The sequence below is a fragment of the Diabrotica virgifera genome, chromosome 10 (assembly GCF_917563875.1).
Source record: "Diabrotica virgifera virgifera chromosome 10, PGI_DIABVI_V3a".
In the NCBI taxonomy this organism is placed as follows: Eukaryota; Metazoa; Arthropoda; class Insecta; order Coleoptera; family Chrysomelidae; genus Diabrotica; species Diabrotica virgifera.
In genome coordinates, this window is record NC_065452.1 from 141,116,523 (window position 1) to 141,127,814 (window position 11,292).

Genomic DNA, 11,292 nt, shown 5'->3' on the forward strand with positions numbered 1-11,292 from the left:
TCTGACGGCGATAGAATGTATTTTGAGTTAAATAAATTGCATACATTCTTCTTTTTTCGTCAATTAATTTAATTCAAAAATTATTATTTTGGTCACCCTGTATAGATAATGATATTAATGTTTATATTACTGTCTAGAGAATTGAACACTCTTTCAAATGAGATGCCACACGACCCCTATTCAAATTTAAAAAAATCATCGATTACGTCACCACGCTCAAATGGATGACGTCACTAATATGAAATATATGCCAAAAAATTGAAATTTGAAAATAAAAATCGACTTGTTTCGGGATTTTTCTCTAAAGTCGTCCATTCTAAAGAAAATGGATTTATTCCATAATTTAGATCCTCTCTGTATATTCAGCTTTTATTGCTGTAAAGTGTAAGGGAAGTGTCATGAGAGTAGTAGGCAGCCAAATTTTCTAGCAATTTTGCTTTTTCTGTAGAGGTAAATGCAGATAAAAGAATTTGAAATGGTGATAGTATACTTTAATTTTTGCTAAATCTGATTTTTAAATTGGATATAAGTTGATCCTTACACTGAATAAAAACAGAAATAATCCTAGTAAAAAAAAATAATAATTACGTTCACTTTTTTAAAAATATTAATAATAACTTAAGGATGAATTTGCTGCCTTGGTACAAAAGCCTAGGCAGTTTTGGGAGGAGTCCGGACCCCATGGACCCCACCCAGTCAGTTGATGACGCAACTGATGCAAAAGCTAGCGTTAAAGGTAAAGGGGAACTACATCAAATAAAATCCTTTGATTTTATTATGTGATTGGAAATAATACATCAAGTTCTGCAAATTGTTGTCAAACTTAGCAAATTACTTCAATTACCAGACATAGATATTTGTGAAGCCATAGAATAAGTTTCAAACTTACCACTTGCCTTGGAAGAATTAAGGATCAAACCGTCTATATTTGATAATATTTATTCCAAAGTAACAGACAGTTGTGATAAGCTTCAAATTGATATTCCTGAGATGAGGTATTTAATTCTTTGAATTCTTCAAAATTAGAAGCTGAAGTAAGAAAAACAAGAATAAATAAATATTTTCTAGCTTCGAATACTCTCGACTGGCTCGGTGTGACATCTCAACGTTATATAAAATCGATGTTTCCAGTGTTTAATTAACTAATGGTAAAATTTTCATAATACCCGTAACAAGTTAATCCGTACCTTTTAAGATATTTTTTTTTTAATTTAAACTAAGCATAATAAAATCGATACTTCGATCGACAATGCTGCAAGACCGTTTAGAATTTTAGAACATCTAATGGCGCCTTTTGTTGAACAAGAACTTACTGTAAACACTCACCGACACGAAAAACGAGCACCCCTTATTTTTTGTTAAAATTGTCGAAACACACTTTATTTTTTATTGTAACTTTTATCGATGATTGGCATGCTCTGATATAAGGTTTTGAGGTATGTTTTATGTAGGAAATGCGTGCGAAAAACGTTTATTTACAGAGAACTATATAAAGTTACAACAGAACAAACTGGTACCTATTCATTTATCTTCAGAAACAGAATAGAAATAATATGGAAACGTATACAAACTAATTCTGAATTTAATTAATACTTCGTATTACAAAAGACAGACGAGATTTACGAATTATCATCAATCTGTATTGGAATCAAAAGGCCAATATAAAGATAGAAGAACGAGAATCCGAGAATATTGATATAAAGAGAGGACTAAGACAGGGTTGTGTTCTGTCGCCGCTACTGTTTAACCTGTACAGTGAAGCCATATTTCAGGAAGCGATAGCGGAGCTACGTGATGGAATCTCTATAAACGGAAGAATAGTAAATAACATAAGATTCGCTGATGACACCGTTATAATGGCAGACACCCTGGAATCGCTACAAGAATTGCTAAATAGAATTAACGATTATTGCATTCGATACGGACTAAAAATAAACAAGAAAAAAACTAAATGTATGATTGTCTCAAAAACAGAACATGGAAATGAAAGGTTAATGATAGAGCAAACCCAAATAGAAAAAGTTAAGATATACAAATATCTGGGAACCTGGGTTGATGACAGAAATGACCAAAGCAAAGAAATTAAAGTCCGAATTAAAACTGCAAGGCAAGCGTTTATAAAAATAAAGACACTGCTTACAAACAAAGACCTTCAGTTGCCTCTCAGATTGAGGGCTCTAAGATGCTACATATTTTCTATATTGCTATACGGAATGGAAGCTTGGACATTGAAGAGACAACACATAAGAAGAATAGAAGCGTTCGAAATGTGGTGTTACAGAAGAATATTGAAAATTCAGTGGGTTCAAAGGATTACCAATGTTGAAGTGCTACGACGTTTAAATAAGGAGTTAGAAATTATGAAAAGTATAAAAACTAGAAAACTGGAATATTTGGGTCACATTACCAGAGGGGAAAAATATGAGTTGCTGAGAATTATTATGCAAGGAAGGATCCAAGGAAGAAGAAGCATAGGAAGAAGACGCATCTCCTGGCTGAGGAACCTTAGAGAATGGTTTAACTGTAGTTCATTACAACTATTCAGAGCAGCAGCCAACAAAGTGACCATAGCCATTATGATATCCAACCTCCGATAGGAGAGGGAACTTCAAGAAGAAGATTACAAAAGACTAGCTTTTCAATCTAATAGGACATAAAACAACATCAAAAATATTACTCTACATCCCACCAGATTGAAAACAATGGGAACCTTCTCTGGGTACACCCCCGCGCCTTCTAAAATTTGCAAGCCATAACGGATGCTGAGACTAAAGAAGATGAGGGAATTTTACAATTTATAATGCATGTCCAATCTGTCCCAATTATAAATTGTAAAATTCCCTCATCTTCTTTAGTCTCAGCATCCGTTATGGCTTGCAAATTTAGAAGCCTCGGAGGTGTAACCACAGAAAGTTCCCATTGTTTTCAATCTGGTGGAATGTGGGATGTAGAGTAATATTTTTGATCTTGTTTTATGTGCTATTAGATTGAAAACTTAGTCTTTTGCTAGCAGTTGCCGCTAGGGTATCCCTGCCATTTAGTTCGTTGCAATCCGTAACTGCACGCCGGGGTTTGTCCTGGTTGGGTCAGAGAGAGCACCATAATATGTGCCTCCTGATGAGAAACTAATAAGTTTCGAAACCGGTAGAGGTGCTTGCTACACTCTATGATTGAACTAGAATATGCTGCGGCTGTAGTTTCGTGTTGCAACGAAATTGAAAATGTTTATTCATTTTTGACTTCGTATTGCCTCCACGAGCCTGTATAACGATATTCATTCTTCTTGGCATGCTGTTAATTAAGCTTAAAACTTCATTCTGTGGAATTGTTTCCCATTCGTCGAAAAGAGCCACTTTGAATTGACCTGAGGTTAGAGAATCAGGTCCTACCCGGCTTCGAATACTTCTACCAAGCCTGTCTTAATAGACGAAGCAATAAAGCACTAAAATCGGCCTTAGGTACCTCCGAAAAAAAAAGGACAAGACGGATCTTAATAATTTTTTTTGCATTCGATTCGTGAATGAGCCAGGAAACTTTGTGAACCGGAGCCCTCACATAATATTGAAAAACTGCATACAAAAAATGCATTCTTAAAGTGCATCTTAAACAGACAATAAAAAAAATTCAGTACTCGTCAATTATCGGCGGAAATGAGTTCAATTTTGTTACTCAAGGGTTTTTGGGGTCGTTGAAAACGAATATGACGTCAAAAGTGATCTCCGGAGTATCTGTGCCCAGGGTACCTACTGTTTACCTCGTCTTGCGAAGTTTTCGGCAAATTCATTAAAAATTAGTCAAAGATCATTACTCGGGGGTTTTTGGGGTCGCTAACGACGAATAAGTATGACATCGAAAGCAGTGGCGGCTCGTGGTAATTTAAGAAGGGTGTTCAATTAAAGAATGTAATTATACAAACGGTGAATAAGCGTCGCAGACTAAAAATTTTTGGGGCCTCGCCAAAAGATGTTCTGTAAAATGAAACCTATGTTTGACCCGATTAGTCAGGATGTCACACACTTTTTTTGTTTTGTGCATAATATGATACCTACTAAATGATGGCGCTTCTTCGGTGGTGAAGGTGGACACAGAGGTTACGAATATTGAAATGGCTTTGTCAAAACTGTTTAAAAATCCTTTTATTTTAACGGCATCCAAAGACCGAGATTGAAATTATAGTTTTATTCTTTGAAAACACTAAACATGGAAAACAAAATAAAGAATGTAGTTTATCACACCCGCATAATCACGAAGTTTTTCTATATTGTTCAACCTTAAAACAATGTTTAAACTTTTTGTTTCTTATTGCACATTCTTGTACCAAGTTTATCTCCGGCCAAGTTAGTCCATTCTTTTTATAAGAAGTCGATTTTCAAAACTATTTGCATTTTCTTTTATAAACTTCACTGAATAAGGCTCCATCCTAAAAAAACTACCTACCAATATTGTATTTAATAAATTCCCACAATAGAAAATGCCAAACTGTGAATCGAAACGCCCGCCCCGGTCTCTGTGTGCAGTGCACAAATCCTCAATGTTTTAAGATAGGAGAATCGCTGGTTTACGGATTTAAGAGCTCTCGTTCTTCTATAGGGTTACTGTATAGTGGCTGGGTTCAATTTGAATTCTGTACTTACCACGTGCATCTAGCGTAGCGGTGTTGTGCAAATAAATTATGTGATTAATAAATACAGTTATATTTTAATGATACTATGATATTTATGAGATTTAAGAAAAAATATTTTAATGATATTTATGAGATTTTTAAAAATATGTATTTTAATGAAATTTGATTGGGTGTTCACTGCACAAGTGAACCAATGGAGAAACCGCCCCTGATCGGAAGTGATTTTTGGGAGTACCTGGTACCCAGAGTACCTACTGTTTACCTCTCTTGTGGAGTTTTCGGCAAAAAATGTTTTAAAAAATTAGTCAAAAATAATTACTCGGGGATTTTTGGGGTCGCTAACGACGAATATGACATCGGAAGCGATTTCCGGAATACCTGGTGCCCAGAGAACCTACTTCTTATGGAGTTTTCGGCAAATTCATTGAAAAATTAGCCAAAAATCATTACTCGGGGGTTTTTGGGTCGCTGACGACGAATATGACATCGGAAGTGATCTACGGAGTACCTGGTACCCAGGGTACCTACTGTTTACCTCGTTTTCTGAAGTTTTCGGCAAATTCAATAAAAAGTTAGTCAAAAATCATTAGTCACGAGATAAATAGTAGGTACCCTGGGCACCAGGTACAGGTACACCGGAGATCACTTTCGATGTCATATTCGTTCAAAGACCCCAAAAACCCCTGAGTAATGAATTTTAACTAATGTTTTAATGAATTTGCCAAAAACTCCAGAAAACGAGGTAAACAGTAGGTACACTGGGTACCAAGTACTCCGTAGAGCACTTCCCATGTCATATTCGTCGTCAGCGACCCAAAAACCCCCGAGTAATTATTTTTGGCTATTTTTAATGAATTTGCCGAAAACTCCATAAGGAGTAGGTACTCTGGGCACCAGGTATTTCGGAGAACGCTTCCGATGTCATATTCGTCGTTAGCGACCCCAAAAACCCCCGAGTAATTATTTTTGACTAATTTTTTAATAAATTTTTTGCCGAAAACTCCACAAGATGAGGTAAACAGTATGTACCCTGGGCACCAGGCACTCCGGAAATTACTTCCGATGTCATATTAGTCGTTAGCGGCCCCAAAAACCAACGAGTACTGATTTTTGATTAATTTTTAATGAATTTGCCGAAAACTCCACAAGACGAGGTATACAGTAGGTACCCTTTGCACCAGGTACTCTTTTAGAAGCAGTCGGACCAGATGATATACCTGGGGAAGTATGGAGAGCATTGGGAGAGACAGGAATAAGTTGGCTAGCAGGTCTATTTAATAGAATTATGGAAGTTGGACAAATGCCAGACGAATGGAGAAGCAGTATATTAGTACCTGTCTACAAAAACAAGGGAGACATACAACAATGTACAAACTACAGGGCTATAAAACTACTTAGCCACACCATGAAAATATGGGAGAGAGTAATTGATAGACGGATACGTGAAGAAACCGAAATATCCGATAATCAATTTGGCTTTATGCAGGGCAGATCAACAACAGATGCAATTTTCGTTGTAAGGCAACTGATGGAAAAATACAGGAATAAAGAGACCAACGCTCATATGGTAGGTATTCATTGATCTTGAGAAAGCATATGGTAGAGCTCCTCGAGAGATTCTGTGGTGGGCACTCAATAAGAAAGGAGTCCCTGGCGAATATGTAAAGATTGTGAGAGATATGTATGAGGGAGTAATGATTAGTGTTAGGACAGGTGTGGGAGAGACTGATAAATTTCAGGTGAAAGTAGGACTACACCAAGGCTCGGTGCTTAGTCCTTATTTATTCTCATTAGTTTTGGACCAGATAACAGCGAAACTACAGGGTAGCATTCCATGGTGCCTAATGTATGTTGATGATATAGTGTTAATAGGAAATAGTGAAAGAGACTTAGAACAAAAACTGGAACACTGGAGACAAGCTCTGGAGGAAAAAGGTTTAAAACTTACTAGGACAAAAACAGAGTATTTGGAATGTTTATTTAAAGATGGAGTTACTACAAATAAAATGGTATCTTTGGATGGTGAAATGATTGTGAAAAGCAATAGTTTTAAGTACCTAGGATCGGTATTACAGAGTAATGGAGAAATAGATGGAGATGCATGCAGTAGAATTAGAGCTGAATGGATGAAGTGGAAAGAAGTGAGTGGTGTGTTGTGTGACAGAAAAATTCCAATGAAGCTGAAGGGAAAATTCTATAAAACAGCAATAAGACCGGCTATGATGTACGGAACTGAACGTTGGGCAGTAAAAAAGAAAGAGGAACAACGAATGAATGTGGCGTAAATGAGAATGCTTAGATGGATGAGTTTAGTTACAACGAAGGATAAAATTAGAAATGAGTATATTAGGGGAAGTCTAGGTGTGGCACCAATTGATGCCAAAATGAGAGAGCATAGGTTAAGATGGTTTGGTCATGTTCAACGTCGAGACGTTAATCACCCAATACGAAGAATAGCTGAAGTGCAGATTCCTGGAAGGAGTAGGAGAGGAAGACCAAAGAAGACCTGGGGGAGACGATAAGGCAGGACATGTTGGTAAAGGGGATTAACATTGATATGACCCAAGATGGAATTGTGTGGAGAAATGCAATTATAGAAGCCGACCCCGCATAGGGATAAGGCAAAGAGAATGATGATGATGACTCTCTACTCACGATCTGTGGTATTTAATATTGTTTTAGTTTAGACAGTGTTTTTAAAATTTTCATGTAGTTCTGCTTTACACCAAGCAGAGTTTGAAATCTGGATGCCTACCTAGTCACCGATAACGTTTTTAGAGTAAGCGATTTTGGTTGGACGTTTTTCTGCATTCTTTGGTAAATCGAATCGAGGGAAGTTTTTGAAAATTTCCAGGCACACTGCTTAAAAACGTTGCGTATGCATGCGTAAAATAATATATCAATAACACATTTTTACATATATTAGACAACAAGATGGGGCCTCTGATATATTGGGCCCCCCGCAAGCTTCATGCTGCGGGGGCCTCTGTTACGCCCCTGCTCAAACTTATTTTTTGTACTTATACCGAGTGGAAGAAAAGAAATGTTTTTCTTATATTAAGTTTGAGACATTTTCTAGGGAGGACGAGGTACAAATGTCAGTATACATCGGAATCGTATTGTAGTCTTAGGTTTTGTGAAGATTTTGGTTTTTTGAATGTCTCTCATATCTTTAGAAACAAAGAAAATATGTGGTTTTACCATGTGTTTCAACTGAAACAAAACTAAATTAACAATTAAAAAATAACAGTTAACAAAACTTTAAAAACAAAACGGCACATAACGTAAACAGTTCTTATCGACACCTATAAGAGTTATTTGTCGACCAGATAAGCGGTATGCACAGCGCAACATAAGAGAGACGAGTTTTTTAATGGAGGCTCTTTAAATAGCGAGAGGTACATTACACAGATTGTTTTCTTTGAACACTCTTTTTCTTTCGCAGTATACAGGGTGAGTCATGAAGAACTGTACATACTCCTACCTCGTATAGAGGCCCCTATGGGAAATAACAAATGACCATTAAAAAGTGTCTGCTCCCATTGTTTAATAATATACAGGGCGAGTTTCGCATTTTGACAGAAATTTGTATTCGTCATAATTTTTGAACGGTCAGATCGATGTGTCTCTTATTTTGATCAATCGTTACACTATTGCCACCTAATCAACTGATTTATTCAAACTTGAAAAAAATCAGGTCCGGCTTTAAAAAAATTAGTTCGTTTTGGTCTTAGAAAAAATTTCACCCTGTATAAGCTTTTTGAAAACTCTAATATGAATTTTACAAATTAGACAAATAGGCAATTAAAATAACATATTTATTTTTTTCCGCACACGATTGCTTAATTTTTTATAAAAAAATCAAATTTGATTATGAATTAAAAGTTTGGTAAAGTGAACCATAGATTTAACAAAATTAACTTTTATTACCAAAATTAATTTTTTTTGAACAAATATTTAATTTATGTTACCACCAATCAACTGATTTATTCAAACAAGAAAAAAATCAGGCCCGGATTTAAAAAATAAGTTCGCTTTTGTCTTAGAAAAAATTTCACCCTGTATACGCTTTTTGAAAACCCTAATATGATTTTTACAAATTAGACAAATAGGTAATTAAAATGGCATATCTATTTTTTCCCTACACCATTACTTAATTTTTTATAAAAAAAAATCAAATTTGACTATGAATAATTAAAAGTTTAGGAAGGTGAACCATAGATTAAAATAAAAATAACTTTTATTACAAAAATGAATTTTTTTGAACAAATATTTAATTTATGTTATCACCCAATCAACTGATTTATTCAAACTAGAAAAAAATCAGGCCCGGATTTAAAAAATTAGTTTGTTTGGGTCTTAGGAAAAATTTCACCTTGTATACGTTTTTTGAAAACTCTAATATGAATTTTACAAATAAGACAAACAGGCAATTAAAATGGCTTATTTATTTTTTCCCCGCACGATTACTTATTTTTTTATTAAAAAATCAAATTTGACTATGCATAAAAAGTTTGGCAAAGTTTTTGCATAGATTTAAAAAAATTAACTTTTTTTACAAAAATTAATTTACAAAAACAACGTTTTTCTTAAAATTAAAAGTTTTACCATTTTTTTTTTCTATAACACGTCTACATCTAAAACTTCCCATAACACTTCTTTTGGACTCTATAGTTTAACATATACGTGATCAAATTGATAAATTTTAAATTTTTCCACCTAATTTTTGCGATTTACAAGTTTGCAACTTTTACAAGAAGAAGACTGAAAGTCTACAACAATTTTCATAGTCTTCACAATGGTAAGAGGTATGTGCTGTAAAAATTTCAGAAAAAAAATATTAAAATGGAACAGAGTTGTAGCGAGTTAAACCGTGAGTTCATTTTTTTTTTTCATTTTTAGGTTAAAATTCCGATTTTGACAAATTTGATTTTTTAATAAAAAATTAAGTAATCGTGTGGGGAAAAAATAAATATGCCATTTTAATTGCCTATTTGTCTTATTTGTAAAATTCATACTAGAGTTTTCAAAAAGCGTATACAGGGTGAAATTTTTTCTAAGACCAAAACGAACTAATTTTTTAAATCCGGACCTGATTTTTCTCTAGTTTGAATAAATCAGTTGATTGGATGGTAACATAAATTGATAAATTACTTATTTGTGCAAAAAAATTAATTTTTGTAATAAAAGTTATTTCTTTTAAATACATGGTTCACTTTACCAAACTTTTAATTCATAGTGAAATTTGATTTTTTTATAAAAAATTAAGTAATCGTGTGCGGAAAAAAATAAATATGCCATTTTAATTGCCTATTTGTCTAATTTGTAAAATTCATATTAGAGTTTTCAAAAGGCGTATACAGGGTGAAATTTTTTCTAATACCCAAACAAACTAATTTTTTTAAAGCCGGACCTGATTTTTTTCTAGTTTGAATAAATTAGTTGATTAGGTGGTAATAGTGTAACGATTGGCCAAAATAAGAGACACATCGATCTGACCGTTCAAAAATTATGACGAATACAAATTTCTGTCAAAATGCGAAACTCGCCCTGTATATTATTAAACAATGGGAGCAGACACTTTTTAATGGTCATTTGTTATTCCCCATAGGAGCCTCTATACGAGGTAGGAGTATGTACAGTTCCTCATGACTCACCCTGTATATAGGAAATAATTTCATCTTTTAGTGGAATGATAAGACATGGCCTCCTCGCATATCGCATGTCGTCAGTTAAAACACATATTAAACAGTAAAAGTAAAACCGTCTAATTTCTTTGTTATTAAAGATTTCAAAGAAATTAAAAAATAAAATATTCACAAAATATGAGACTACAACATAATATAGATGTACCTTTCCTCCCTACAGTGTCTCTCAAACTTTTGTTTCGGTTAAAACACATGTTAAACTACAAAACTGTCTATTTTCTTTGTTTCTAAAGATAGCAGGCACATTAAAAAACAAAATGTTCACAAAACATAAGACTTCAATACGATTCCGATGTATACTCACATTTGTATTGTACCGTGTCCTCCCTACAGGGTGTCTCAAACTTAATATAAGAAAAACATTTCTTTTCTTCCACCCAGTATGAGTACAAAAAAGAAGTTTAAGTAAACCTCTGCACAACTGTGTAAATACTAAAGAAAATTCTAAAATAATAAACAAAATTAGCAGAACCCGTTAATCTGTTCACGAAAAAATCAACTATGAAAATGAGCATAATTTTCTATATCCCTAACTCTTGCCTTGCAGTATATTTTTATGCTTGATTAATTTTCACCTGTTGGATCACTATAAAAATTTTCGACTAATCAAAAATAAACTCACCGTTTATGATCTATGACACACAAGTTGATTAAATATATTAGGGTGTTGGTAGCTTATATAGTAAAATATTTGATCGGAAACATTTCATTATTGGATGCAATAAATTAATTTGGATTGCCATATGGCGAAAATAATTAACAATATATTTTCAGTGAGTCCTTTTTATTGCAACTACATACTTGATATACACAGTACCAGTATTTAATATTAATTTTCTAAACAAATATTGGAAACAGGGTCGACCCTAGCTCAAATTTCAAAATAAACATTTAAAAAGAGTTATTGAAGATTATACCCATGTATGCAGTAACTATAATTAATGAATGTTGAAATTTATT

The 11,292-nt window shown here is 33.9% G+C and overlaps 1 protein-coding gene across 7 annotated transcripts in view; it reads right to left on the bottom strand.

Moving 5' to 3' along the window:
* LOC126893229 (uncharacterized transmembrane protein DDB_G0289901-like) overlaps positions 1 to 11,055 on the bottom strand; it is a 29,649-nt gene extending 18,594 nt beyond the window's left edge. For 6 of the 7 annotated variants that reach the window (XM_050663205.1, XM_050663206.1, XM_050663207.1 and 3 more), the window contains exons 1-2: positions 10,955 to 10,979; positions 890 to 1,029 (exon numbers count right to left, since the gene is read on the bottom strand). The gene's annotated coding sequence lies outside the window, so the exon portion shown is untranslated. Of the gene's footprint in view, positions 1 to 889; positions 1,030 to 10,954 lie in introns of all 7 variants that reach the window. The other variant, XM_050663201.1, reaches the window with a different exon arrangement.
* Between the last annotated feature and the right edge of the window lie 237 nt (positions 11,056 to 11,292).